We start from the raw sequence: 13,298 nt of genomic DNA on the forward strand, positions 1-13,298 counted from the left end.
CAAACACAGGACCTTAGGAAGGATAAAATGGGCTTGGAAGGAGTACAGTGTTGGTTCACAGGAATGATAACTGGACTTTAGGGATTGTTATGAGGAGAGATTGTATAAGTTAGGCTTGTTTTGTCTGTAATTTAAAAGGTTAAGCGATTGGATCAAAGTCTTCAAAATATTTATAAAAAAAGATAGAGTAGATAACGAAAAACACTGCTGTCAGTTAGATATTCTAAAATGAGGGAACTTAGTCTAAAAATTAGGGCTGGACCATTCAGGAGAATTGTTAGGAAGCTTCTACTGACAAGGGGTGATTGCTGATTGAAACTTTCTTCCACAAATGGCAGTTGATGCAAGACCAGTTGTTAATTTTAAATCTGAGGTAGATAATTTTTTTTAAGCTAAGGTATTTAGGATACGGACCAACGGCAGGTATATGGAGTTAGGCCACAGATCAGCCATGATCTCATTGATGCTGAGTGGTCGACTCCCGTTCGTGTGTTCCAATTTCAGAATCATAAGTATTATAGAAAACATATCATCTGTGCAAACCATTCTTCAGAGCAAATAAACTTATCCTATCAAGTAATTTACAGTTTAGTCCTACATTACCCTTTATTAAAAACCAAATAGCAAAATGATATCTTGCAGTACCCTCCAATGCAGTGCAGAATTGTAATCCATTGTACCCGGTGCGGCATCCTCTACATTGGGGAAACCAAGCGGAGGTTTGGAGACCGCTTTGCAGAACACCTCCGCTCAGTTCGCAACAAACAACTGCACCTCCCAGTCGCAAACCATTTCCACTCCCCCTCCCATTCTCTAGATGACATGTCCATCATGGGCCTCCTGCACTGCCACAATGATGCCACCCGAAGGTTGCAGGAACAGCAACTCATATTCTGCCTGGGAACCCTGCAGCCATATGGTATCAATGTGGACTCACCAGTTTCAAAATCTCCCCTTCCCCTACTGCATCCCTAAACCAGCCTAGTTCGTCCCCTCCCCCCACTGCACCACACAACCAGACCAGCTCTTCCCCCCCACCCACTGCATCCCAAAACCAGTCCAACCTGTCTCTGCCTCCCTAACCGGTTCTTCCTCTCACCCATCCCTTCCTCCCACACCAAGCCGCACCCCCAGCTACCTACTAGCCTCATCCCACCTCCTTGACCTGTCCGTCTTCCCTGGACTGACCTATCCCCTCCCTACCTCCCCACCTATACTCTGTCCACCTATCTTCTTTACTCTCCATCTTCGGTCCGCCTCCCCCTCCCTCCCTATTTATTCCAGCTCCCTCTCCCCATCCCCCTCTCTGATGAAGGGTCTAGGCCCGAAACGTCAGCTTTTGTGCTCCTGAGATGCTGCTTGGCCTGCTGTGTTCATCCAGCCTCACATTTTATTATCTTGGAATTCTCCAGCATCTGCAGTTCCCATTATCTCAGAATTGTAAGATGTTAATTACCAGAAGGAATCTGAGTTAGTCTGTCCAATGGGAGATTCTCGAGTGAATATGAGGAGGAAAGATGTCATCAGTACAATGAAACAGCAGGATACAAATAGCAATGGAGTAAACTTTACCTGCCAATGTTCCCACAGAGTTTTCACAAGAGTCTAGTGGATTTATTAAATTACCTCACAAGTCATTGCCGATAATCTTTCTCCACATGTGTTGAATTATGCCATGAACAATTGTACACAATACCTTTGGAGCAAATAAATATTTAGATGCCTACACAAGCAGATCACACACAGGTCCAAAATGTTGATCTGCCATGAAAGTTGTAGACAATTGACAATTATGACATCTTGATCTTCAAGAAGTAAGACTTGAATTGCAATTTTGATTTCATTTCAGAATTGTTTCATTTCATTTATATCGGTCTTTTACAAATCCTGTTTTATAATGGGAATGTACAGTTGTCATTTAATTCTGGTGAGTATAACTTATTTTGACAAGAAAGTGGGAGAAAGGCTATTAATATTCTTTATCATTGATGTTCGTTGTTTATTTAGTTTTGTAAACATCTCAGACGCAACAGAAATGATCATTTATATGCAGTGAAAAAAAATCTGCCACTCAGTACCTTAGAGATTAAACAGTAGGAAGTAGTTAGCAGGACACATTTTAAAAGGGGCGTTATTTTCTGGTGTAAAGGAAATATGAAAATGGAAGACAGCACCACTGCATGGGCAAGTAATTCAACTCAAAGTACTCCGACCTCAATCACAACCCTACACAAGAAACTTATGAAAATGTTTCAGTTCATAATGTACTGTACTTGAATAGCTGCACAACAAACCTTTACCAGATTCTAGCAATGCACTTTACTCCTACCAGTACCTGCCAAGAGCAAATGCCTTGCAAGTGTTATTTTCTGTGACAATAAAAACACAGAATTAACTGCTTGCTACAGACCCGGATCACCATGCAGCCATTGTTTCTTGCAGTATTAACCAAACCAAGAAACATCTTCAATCAATGTCAGATGTAATGTTTTCCCAGCTCGGAGCCTCTGCTTCTCTGCAAACAATATTCCTCAAACAATACAAGATTCAGACTGTTTTTAAAGATCAAATAACATCTTATCTCCCATTTTCCCTGAACCTCATCCTTCATTGTTGTGGAAATAAAAGTAGGTAACTGTAGGCCCATCAGTCTAATATCTATTGTTGGAAAAGTAATGGAATCAATTATTAAGGAAGTGATAGCAAAATATTTGGAAAGCCATAAATCAAGCAGTCAGCATGCCTCATGAATGTGAAATCATGTTTGACTAATTTATTCGAGATTTTTTGAGGCAGTCTCAGCCCAAATGGATAGAGAGGAACCAGTAGATCTGTTGTATTTGAAATTCTGGAGAGCATTTGACAAAGTACCGTGCAAAAGGTTAAGTGATAAAGGCCCACAGTGTTACAAGTAATATATTATTATATTGTAGGACACTAGAACCCAAGGGAACAGCCTTAGAGTAAAGGGATGACCTAATAGAATGGAAATAAGGAGAAATTTCTTCAGCCAGAGAGTGATGAATCTATGGAATTCACTGCCACAGAAGGCTGTGGAGGCCGGGTCATTGAGTATGTTTAAGACTGAGATAGGTAGGTTCTTGATTATCAAGGGGGTCAAATGTTATGGGGACAAAGCAGGAGAATGGGGCTACGGAACTTATCTGCCACGATTGAATGGTGGAGCAGACTCGATGGGCCAAATGGCCTAATTTCTGCTCCTATGTCTTAAGGTCTTATGGTCTTATTAGCATGGATAGAGAATTGACTCATGGGCAGGAAACAGAGGATAAAGGGTTCTTTTTCTTTTTAGGAGTGGCATGTTGGCTCAGTGGTTAGCACTGCTGCCTCACAGCACCAGGGATCTGGGTTCAATTCCACCTTTGGGCAACTGCCTATGTGGAGTTTGCACGTTCCCCCTGTGTCTGTGTGGGTTTCCTCTGGATGCTCTGGTTTCCTCCCATAGTCCAAAGATGTGCAGGTTAGGGGTGGATTGGCCATGCTAAATTGCCCATATATTCAGGTGTCTGTAGATTAGGGGGATGGGTCGGTGTGGACTTGTTGGGCTGAAGGGCCTGTTTCCACACTGTTGGGATTCTATTCTATGATAAATTTTTCAGGTTGATGACCCATGACCAGAGACCACAGGGATTAGTACTGGGACCACAACAGTTTACATTATATATATTCATAACTTGGAGGAAGGAAGTGAATGCACTGTAACCAAATTTGCAGAAAAGGCAAAAATATGTGGAAAGTCAGATTGTGATAGGGGTACAAACGGTTTAGAAAGAGATATTGATAGATTAGTGGACAAAACTTTGGCAAAATGTAGTATAATTTGGAAAAACGCAAAGTTGTTCATTTTGAAGGACCGGAAAAGAAAATAACAGAACATTATTTAAATGGAGAAAACTGCAACACAAAGGGACTTGGGGGCACTTGTGCACGAAACACAGAAAGCTAGAATGTTACAGCAGCAGATAATTAGGAAGGCTGCTGGAATGCTGGCCCTTGTTTCAAGGAGGTTAGAGTAGAATAGTATAGAAGTCTGACTGCAACTGTACAAGGTGCTAGTGAGACCACATCTGGAGTCCTGTGAACAGTTTTAGTCCCCTTATTAAAGGAAAGATACTATTTCAGAATGTATGCAGTTCAGAGAAGACTCACTTGGATGATCCCTTGCATGCAGGATTGTCTTATGAGCAAAGACTAAACAGTTTGGGTCTCTACTTACTGGAGTTTAGAAGAACAGGAAGTGATCTCATTGAAACATAACAGATTCTTAAAGGGCTTTGCAGTGTAAATGCTCATTGGATGTTTCCCCTCATTGCAAGTCCAGACCAGGGATATAGCCTCAGAATAAAGGGGTGTCATTTTAAATCTGAAATGGGGGGGAATTTCTTCTCTCAGAGGGTTGAGAGTTTTTGGAACTCTTTGTCACAGAGAGCTGTGGGGACAGAGCCCTGGTGTCTATTTAAGATAAGATAAATAGATTCTTGATCAATAGAGGAATCAAGGGTTATGGGAAAAGGGCAGGAAAGTGGACATGAGGAATGTCGAATCATTGATCCTATTGAATGGTGGAACAGGCGCAAGGGGCTGAATGGCCTACTTGTGTTTCTATTTACTGTTGTTTTTATTATCAGCTCACTGAATAAAGTCTTCTCCTCTTTCACCTGCAATTGTCTTTAAACATCGCTCAGGAAGTCACAACCCTAGTTGGATTCATAGATCTCAGCTGCAAAAAGTGTTTCTTGCAAACCATGACTATTGTTTATGATAGAAAGATGAGGGACATAATTCAGACTTTTATAATGCAACTAATGTTTTTGTGAATGATTTAATTATCAACAATTGTATTTGGAGAATGAGAGCACATTCTTGGTAAATCTCACAAGGGTTTGAAGGTTCAAACAGTAGTCCTCTACTATTAGAAGATTATCAATTCAGCCATGATCTCATTGAATGGTGAAATGGACTTGATGGGCTAAATAGCCTGCTTCTGCTCCTATGTCTTATGGTCTTATGTCTATGAGCAATGGAAATACATTGTTGACTCCCATCAGAAGTGTAAATGGTATGTTGATCAACATCTGTACAAACAAATCAGGAAAATAACTGGCTGAGAATGGAATGCAAAGCATAAAATACATAAACCTACAGAATAGCAAATAACACTCTATGTAACATATCTTTGTAGTTTTTGGATTATTCTAGCCAAGTTAAATTGTTGTGTTGCATAATCTGGAGTTTCATCTTATTTACCTTTAAGATTAAGAAAAATTCCTGCTGACCTTTATTCTCTTGGAACTTGTGGTTATCCACAATTAATAGGTTGCATTGATGGATGTCCTAATAGTGTAAATTGTTATATGTCTATTTTCTTTCATTCGTAACAGTAATCATTTAATGTACAGATCTATGGAGCATCAAATTGATGCAAATGTTTTTGATCCAAACATTGTTAGCTCAGAAGAAAGCAGGCTGTGCATTGTGTGAGTCACACTGTTATAGCATCTGCCTTTGGACAGTCCTATCAGTCTGTTCAAACAGCACAATCCAAAGCGTGACATTCAAAGTGACTAAATAGATACTTGAAGGAAAGTGTTTTCAATTTCCTGCCCCCTCAACCTTACTAGCATAAACTGCTGACCACCCAATTTCCTAAATCAGCTCATGTTGTTCATGGTTCCATCTCCTCAGATATTTTACATGCCTCTTTCAAATGTGCTGTCATCACTCGTCCCTCTACACATTACTCTTGGCCTGTCGGTCCTTGCAAGCCTCTGTTCATCTCCACTTTCTCTTTCTTCTCCTTGACCATGCTATCACTTGCCAAATCCATGTTCACATTTCCCAGAGTTCTGGGTTTAAATGCCTTGCATTAGATATTCACCCCCGGAGTACTGTAACTGTATATTTAAAAATCAGAAAGGATATTCTGTGTTTCTATGACAAAGAGAAACTGCCTATTCTCATCCTTCAAACCTGTCCATTGGCTTTCGTGCCCATTATCATTGTGCAGACTGCAATTGCCTGATTCCATTCTTATCTACCTCATCTTAATTAGAGAAGCATAAATAAATACTTCCCTCCCTGCTTCAGTATCATTACTCTAAAGGTGTCCTCTGTCCTATTGCTTATCCACAAACAGTTCCTGGATAAAATCATCCCAAAACCGGAATCACTTTCTACATGTACACTGACAACTCTAAGCAGCACTTTACACTACTCTCTCTCTGTACAGCCATCCGAATTATCTGACGCCCATCGCTGGGTAAGCAGAAATTTACTTGAAAAAAATGTTCAGAATATGGATGACATTCTCTTCAGCCCTAGTCAAAATACCCCAGCTTATCTACTAGCTCCATTCCTCTCCCTGGCTCAGCCAGCTTGTTCATGTTCTCAATTTACCCAAAAGTGAGCTTCTGACCATCTATTAGTGGCATCGCTAAGACTTCCTGTACCGACCTGTGTACACTGCTGCTGCCTCAATTTACCTGCTACTACTGTAACCCTCAACTATGTGTTTATTGCTTCTAAACTTAATTGTACCATACTTCTTCAGGGCTACCTTTCATGTTCCATACACTATAATCTTGATCAAGTTCAGGAATTTGCTGTATGCCACCTATCTTCTACCAAGTCCTATTCACACACTATCCCTGTCCTTACTCACCTACTTTGGTTAAGAGTTAGGAAAACCTCCTTTTTAAAATTCTCATCTTTGTTTTCAAATCCCTCCTTGGCATTGGCACCTTCCTAATTTGTGTCATTTTGTCCAGTCCCGTAACCCTCACAAATAGGTAACTACTCAAATTCACATCGCTGAACTTTTCTCCAATTGCTGTACTTTTGGTTGATAAGGTCATAAACTCTGTTCTCTCCCTGTACCTTCTTACCTGTTCTTATTTTATTTGTTTAGATTTTTTTTAGAACCTACCTTATTAACAGAAATTGTTGGGCATCTGAGGAAACTGTTCTATTGCAGTTTAGTGTCAAACTTTGTTTATAGTCATAAGGTAATGGTCCTGCATTTAATGCTCCTCTGCTTGGGGAAAGGGGGGGCGCATACTGAATTCAGCAGATTTCTGCCCACCCACCTGACCCTTTCCAGACTGCAATTTTACCAGTCATCGGGGTTGTATGCTGTCTGTCTGTCCTTCAGCCAATAAATGCCCTTAACTAAATAATTAATAGACAGCAGGAGAGGGCAATGCCAAATAGCAAGCATAGAAACTTTGCCAGTGCAAGTTGGTAGTAGGTGAGGGATAGAAGACACAGTGTTTAAATTGTCCTCTCAAGGTCTAACTCATTGCAAGCTTCCTCCTTTGGTTTTCTTTTCTAGTCTCACACTCTCCTCACTCTGTCTACCCGCAACCACCAACCTCCCAGCATCCAACAAAACAAGTTTGGCCCCAGCCAGACAGCAGGCTCAGCCAATATTGCAGATACATTACAACATACCTTTCTCTTAGCCTCACTATCAACGGTGGCCACCACTCTCAGTAACTCTGTTGGTCCCAGGTTCTGTTTAGCTGGTAGCTCTCTGAAGCAAGTTGGTTGTTGAGGGCTGGAATCCTGCCTCAGATCACTAAAGGACTAATCAGCTGTTTAATTGTGCAGGACAGCCATCAGGCTCTTGAGTAGGTTAGCCTCCCAACATTTTAGCTGAGAGAATGTTGACTATGATGCTCCATTAATTCTAGTCCAGAGTGTTATTCCAGCACAAAAAGAAGTTTTTCAGATCATAAAGTCCTTGCTGGGTTTTGTAGAGCAAACCAGTCAGTCCCTTTCCCCACTCATTCACAGTATCTCTCTAACAGTATTTTCCTGAGCAATTTCCTTTTGAAATCATTGATTGTTTCCAAATCCACCACTCTCATGAGCAGTGAATTCCAGGTAATCACCACTAATTGTGTAGAACTGCTCTTCCTCAAATCCCACAATGGATCTCTTGCTCATCGTCTCAAATCTGTGTTCCTGCTTTGTCTACACGATTTAAACCTGTCATAATAATTTACTCATCTAACAAATCTCCCTCACTGTCCTTTAATCAAAGGTAACTAACTCCAGATGGGCCAACCTGATCTAATTGCTCAAATCCTTCCTCCCTATAACTATCTTGGTAAATATCTCCTATGTCCTTTCAAGAACCTGAAGACACTTCACAAAGTGTGATGACCAGAACTCTACTGGTGACCCAACCAAGGTTTTATAAAGGTTCAACATAACTTCTTTGCTCTTGTATGCAACACCAATATTTATGAAATTTAAGATTCCATATGCCTTGAAAGCAACTGTGTTAATATGCCCAACACTGATTTCAAAGGTCAACACAGATGAATTCCCAGGCCCTTCTGATCCTGCACAAGCCCTTGAATTGTGCCATTAAGCATATAGTAGCTCACCCTGTCTGTCAAAATGCATCATTTCACACTTCTCAGTATTAAACTCCACCTGCCACTTGTCTGTCCATTCTTCTAGCTTTATGTTTCCTATTGGAGTTGATTGGTACTGTCCATACTGCAACAACTCTAATTTTTACTTTCTGAAATTTTAAACTGTATCGCATCATTTTATTATTATATGCTATTTTCTGTTCTCATGGCAGTCTTTCATTCAAGCTGAAACTGATTCCCCCGCAACTTCCCCTCATCCTGTTCTATGTGTCTCAGTTTTATTAACCAGTCTTTTTAGGTGGTACTTGATTAAACAGTTCTCTAAAATCCATTTGAACAATATCCACTGGCTTCCTTTCATCCACCTACTCTATTAATTCATGAAAAACATTTAATTAGTCAACCACAGGAAGCCTTTCTCAAATCTTTGCTGGCTACCCTTAGTTACCTCAAATCTCACAAAGTGCTTGTTGATTTTCCCCCGATTATCATTTATAAAACCTGATTATGTTATTGGTGAGAGAAACCTGTTTCTAACAAGTGATGTGAAATTGATCACTTTAAGTTACCAGAATTGTCCCTGCACCCTTACTTATGCTCTGAAGCTATGAAGATGTATGAAACGTCTTGAAATTATGTTAAAGCCATTATATTAATAAAAGTTTCTTTTGTTTAATTCTGTGAATTAACTTCACTTAATCATCATGATGCATTTCTGATATAACATATTCCAAATAATAATCCAGTTTTCTTGAGATAAGATCAAATAGATGTTAGTCACTTCAAGAGTAGTGAATTCTTTGAGAGGGAATTCAAAACAGTGCAGAACTAATCCCGAGTTTCTCTTCTTGTGTTGGGTGTCTAAATAACACTAGCAAAATCCTGTTTCAGTGCTCTGGAGGATTAGGAAATAACTGATGTTATTCATTTCCATGTGGTTAGAGTACATGGATATTCACGGTAGCAGCTATGGGTTCAATTGTTATTTGTATTCCTATCAAACAGCTGCTAATTATGTTTCATGGTTAATTTCTATCACCACTAATGCATTTGGGATCTGTTTCTGAAAATGTAAATGCCTTAAGCTCTGTTTAGCTGGAATGCAAGTGTGCCGAAAGCATGAGTATTTATGAATTAATTGAAAGCATTCCCTTATGTGTCTGTAGAAACAATGTTTCTTTTTAACAAAGTCTAGGTCTAAATCCACTTAAATATAAGCATTGAAATAAGCAATCACTTTAAAGCAGTGTCTTTGTAAGTTACAAAGAGGCACTTTCTTGCGATGCATGACTAACTTTGATTTTAGTCAGCTTTAATGCTGGCTGCTGTGGTGAAATTTCCCCAACAACTATCTTAACGCTCCACATAGCATGTCAAATACTTGGCAGTTTAAGATAATGCTGAATGCTGAAAATCAGACATCACAAAATAATTACACACTTGGCGTATGTGATGGAACAGTCCTTAACTGGCTTTAATGTAGTGTACTGTGATTTGATAGGAATTTGATTGGCATGTAGTAAAAGTTTCTTTCAGTTTGGCTTAGTAGAAGGTATAGATAGGGATAGAAAATCAGGAACCATTGAAACTACAGTTACTTAACTCCCACCAGTCTGTTACAGAAAGTAAATGGCAGAGGTCTGCATCTGTTAGCTCTCAAAAACAGGAATATTAGAACATAGTGTAAAATAACAGAGATTGCATAAAGGAATAAAAATGAATTATTTAAGATTATCCACTTTGGTTACCACGTCAGAGTTATTGAATCACATGAGCATATAGTGACTTTTCCACACTCTGTACAAGGTATTTTGGGAGAAGAACCACAATTGTCACCCACTCCCACTTCTCATTAATCATTGTATGCTGTGGGCACACTTCATGTTGCTCTTTGGAGTGGGCTCTGAGGAGGAAGAGGGAAGGTTGGGGCTAGGGTGGATGACTAGGTTGCTTGTCACCGTCCGCACAATTGAGTTGGGGCTGCAAAGCATGAGGATAAGCTCTCCACAATTGAAGCCATTAAGGACCACATCCTATGCCACTACTGAGGGGCCACCTCGTAAAAGCTGGTGCCTCGTGTTTGTGATGAATAGCAGGAAGTCTCCTGAACAGACATGTTATGGCCAACGGCAGGCCTTTCAGTGCCAGGTTATGCCCCTATCTTCTGCAACAAAATGTCTCCTTCAGTAGGGCTAGGCCTCAAAATATTAAATTCAGGTCTTCTTCCCCCTTTTATAAATTTTTGGCTGCAATTCAGTCTCACTTTCCTGAACTTTGATAATCAAGTACAGAGAGGCGCAGGTTGATCAAATCAATATGGGTCTGTTTCTGGACCTGGCAAAGGTCCAAGAAGTGGGCACTGGAGGGGGTTGTGGCACCTGACTGTATGCCTTTCTTCCATGGTTACACCCAGGCCTGGACGTCCTCGGAGAGGGAGCATGCGGCATTTTGCTGGTGATTTCCTGCTTTCTATGACTGGGTGCACTGTAGAGGCTGGGGTGCATCAGTACCCCTTAAAATTCCATTTTATTTTGAGTTTGATAAGTTTCCGATCAAATTTTGATTTTTGTTATGGCACCACGGTGGGGCTTCACTGCTAACTTTGTTTGTTTTTGCCACCTGATTATTGTAAAATTGGACAAAGGTGGGTTGTTGGCATGGAGGCATTTCCTAGATGGACTGCTGCTACATATTCTTCACTTCCTTTCCCTGTCTATAATATTCTGGCATTCCATTCTACTGCTTGATAGTGGTGGAGGTCCTCAGAGGAGGACTCTCTGCATGGAAGTCCTTCCATTCTCCTTGGGGATCTGGCAAACAGGGCAGTGCAAACAGTGGATGATGTCAGTGCTGGGGTATATCATCACCCACCTCATCACTACCCCTGACCCCAACCCCAAAATGATATTTTAATTATAATCTGCAAGTTTCCTTTGGAATTGTTTGTTACAAACCCTTTATTGGATGACATTGCTAACTGTGCTTAATTTAGCTTAATTTGTTTATATTTTAAAACAATAGAAGGAAGGATTGATGTCAGCGGTCTACCTCGACTACTAGAACAGATGGCATGTTCTATCACTGTTATTGATTGATAGTACACTGATAGGGCAGAAATTCTTCTGCGTAGATCAGACCTGTATTTTGTAGACAACACAGGGAGATATTCCAGTTTGTTGGGTATGTGCCTGTTTTGTAATAGTACTTGAACAACTTGGCTGCAGTTGTTAATACAGCTTAAGTTTTCATTCCAGCTGCTGAGATACTGTTGGTGTTCAGTTTGTTCAGTGGTTTCTTGACCTTATCTTGAGCGAAATGAATTGGTTGAAGATTGAGATGTTTGATGGTGGGGACCCACACCCATTTTAGTCTTTTGTGGAGCGCTTGAGAGAAGTTTTTAGTGCACAGTCCCTTTAAATTCCTTTACCAAGCTATGCATGCATGATAATTTAAAGGGGCCAATTTATGCATGACCTGAGTTGAAACTTTCAGGTTGCTGTGGACCTCGTAACAACATGTCTGACAGCAAAACTATTTAGGAGTCAGGAAATGTCAAGATGTGTCATTTATTGTGTAGCTCTGACTGAAGATGGTACAAGTGCTTCAGTCTTAACTTCCACACTAACCCTGTGTTCCACCTTCATAAATGAGAATGTTCATGAGCTTCTTTCTTGTGCTTTTTTTATTTTACATTCCCATTCTAAATCTGGATGTGGCAGGATTGCAGAGTGATGTTTTGACCTATTAGTTGTGTAATCAGCTCCAAACATAACAGGCTACTTTGATGTTTAGCATACATTTATTCAGTCCTGTGTTTTAACTTCACCAAAATGGTGTCTCCTTTTCAGATATAATGCATACGCTGTTCTGACATGCTCTCACGCATCATTGAACCATGTTAGGTCATGTGGTTTAAGGATAGTTCGGCCTTTAGATTACTGATTGCGATGGAATCTAATTCGGCTGTTGATGATGGCCATCTCTATCTTCATGGCTGCCAAGTTCCCAAGGACTTAGCAGAACCATGAAGAATTTGTAATCCCGTATCCTGCAATATTTATGTGTCTTTTTCCTATCCTCAATCTATCAGCTTCTGGACCACCTTTCATGATTTTGTTTATTATAAACTCAACTGGTCCAATGCTCCCTAGTTGGCCTCCCACCTTCCACCCTCTGACTGGTATTCTATATTGAGTGCTACTCGCCCATCATTCCAGTGTTGATGCATGCCTTCAAGTCTGGCTTTGCCTTCATTTAAAAATTCTCAACCTTGTGTCCAACTTCCTATATAACCTACCCCACTCTATCTTTGTAACCCCTTTCAGATGTGCAACCCTCTGAGGTACCTGCAGTCCTCTAATTTCAGGCCCTTGTGTGTCTCCAATTCCCTTTACTTTTTCATTGATAGCCCTGGCCTTGGCAGGCTGGGGCCTAAGCCCTGGAATTCCCTCATTAAACACTGTCAATTCTCAATCTCTCTCTCTCGCTCTCTCTCTCTCTCTCTCTCTCTCTCTCTCTCTCTCTCTCTTTCCCTCCTTCTTTAAGTCATCCATTAAAGCTAACTCATCACGTATCCCAATAACTCTTTATTTGAAGATAATAAAATGTGAGGCTGGATGAACACAGCAGGCCAAGCAGCATCTCAGGAGCACAAAAGCTGACGTTTCGGGCCTAGACCCTTCATCAGAGAGGGGGATGGGGGGAGGGAACTGGAATAAATAGGGAGAGAGGGGGAGGCGGACCGAAGATGGAGAGTAAAGAAGATAGGTGGAGAAGGTGTGGGTGGGGAGGTAGGGAGGGGATAGGTCAGTCCAGGGAAGACGGACAGGTCAAGGAGGTGGGATGAGGTTAGTAGGTAGCTGGGGGTGCGGCTTGGGGTGGGAGGAAGGGATG

The 13,298-nt window shown here is 40.8% G+C and overlaps 1 protein-coding gene across 18 annotated transcripts in view; it reads left to right on the top strand.

Moving 5' to 3' along the window:
• LOC125450983 (multiple C2 and transmembrane domain-containing protein 1-like) overlaps positions 1 to 13,298 on the top strand; it is a 562,377-nt gene that overhangs the window by 167,959 nt on the left and 381,120 nt on the right. Inside the window, exon 1 of one of the 18 annotated variants that reach the window (XM_059644746.1) lies at positions 1,905 to 1,927. The exons of the other annotated variants lie outside the window; for them this stretch is intronic. The gene's annotated coding sequence lies outside the window, so the exon portion shown is untranslated. Of the gene's footprint in view, positions 1 to 1,904; positions 1,928 to 13,298 lie in introns of those variants that run through there. 18 annotated transcript variants of the gene reach the window in all.

The sequence above is a fragment of the Stegostoma tigrinum genome, chromosome 3 (genome assembly GCF_030684315.1).
Source record: "Stegostoma tigrinum isolate sSteTig4 chromosome 3, sSteTig4.hap1, whole genome shotgun sequence".
NCBI classification, from domain to species: Eukaryota; Metazoa; Chordata; class Chondrichthyes; order Orectolobiformes; family Stegostomatidae; genus Stegostoma; species Stegostoma tigrinum.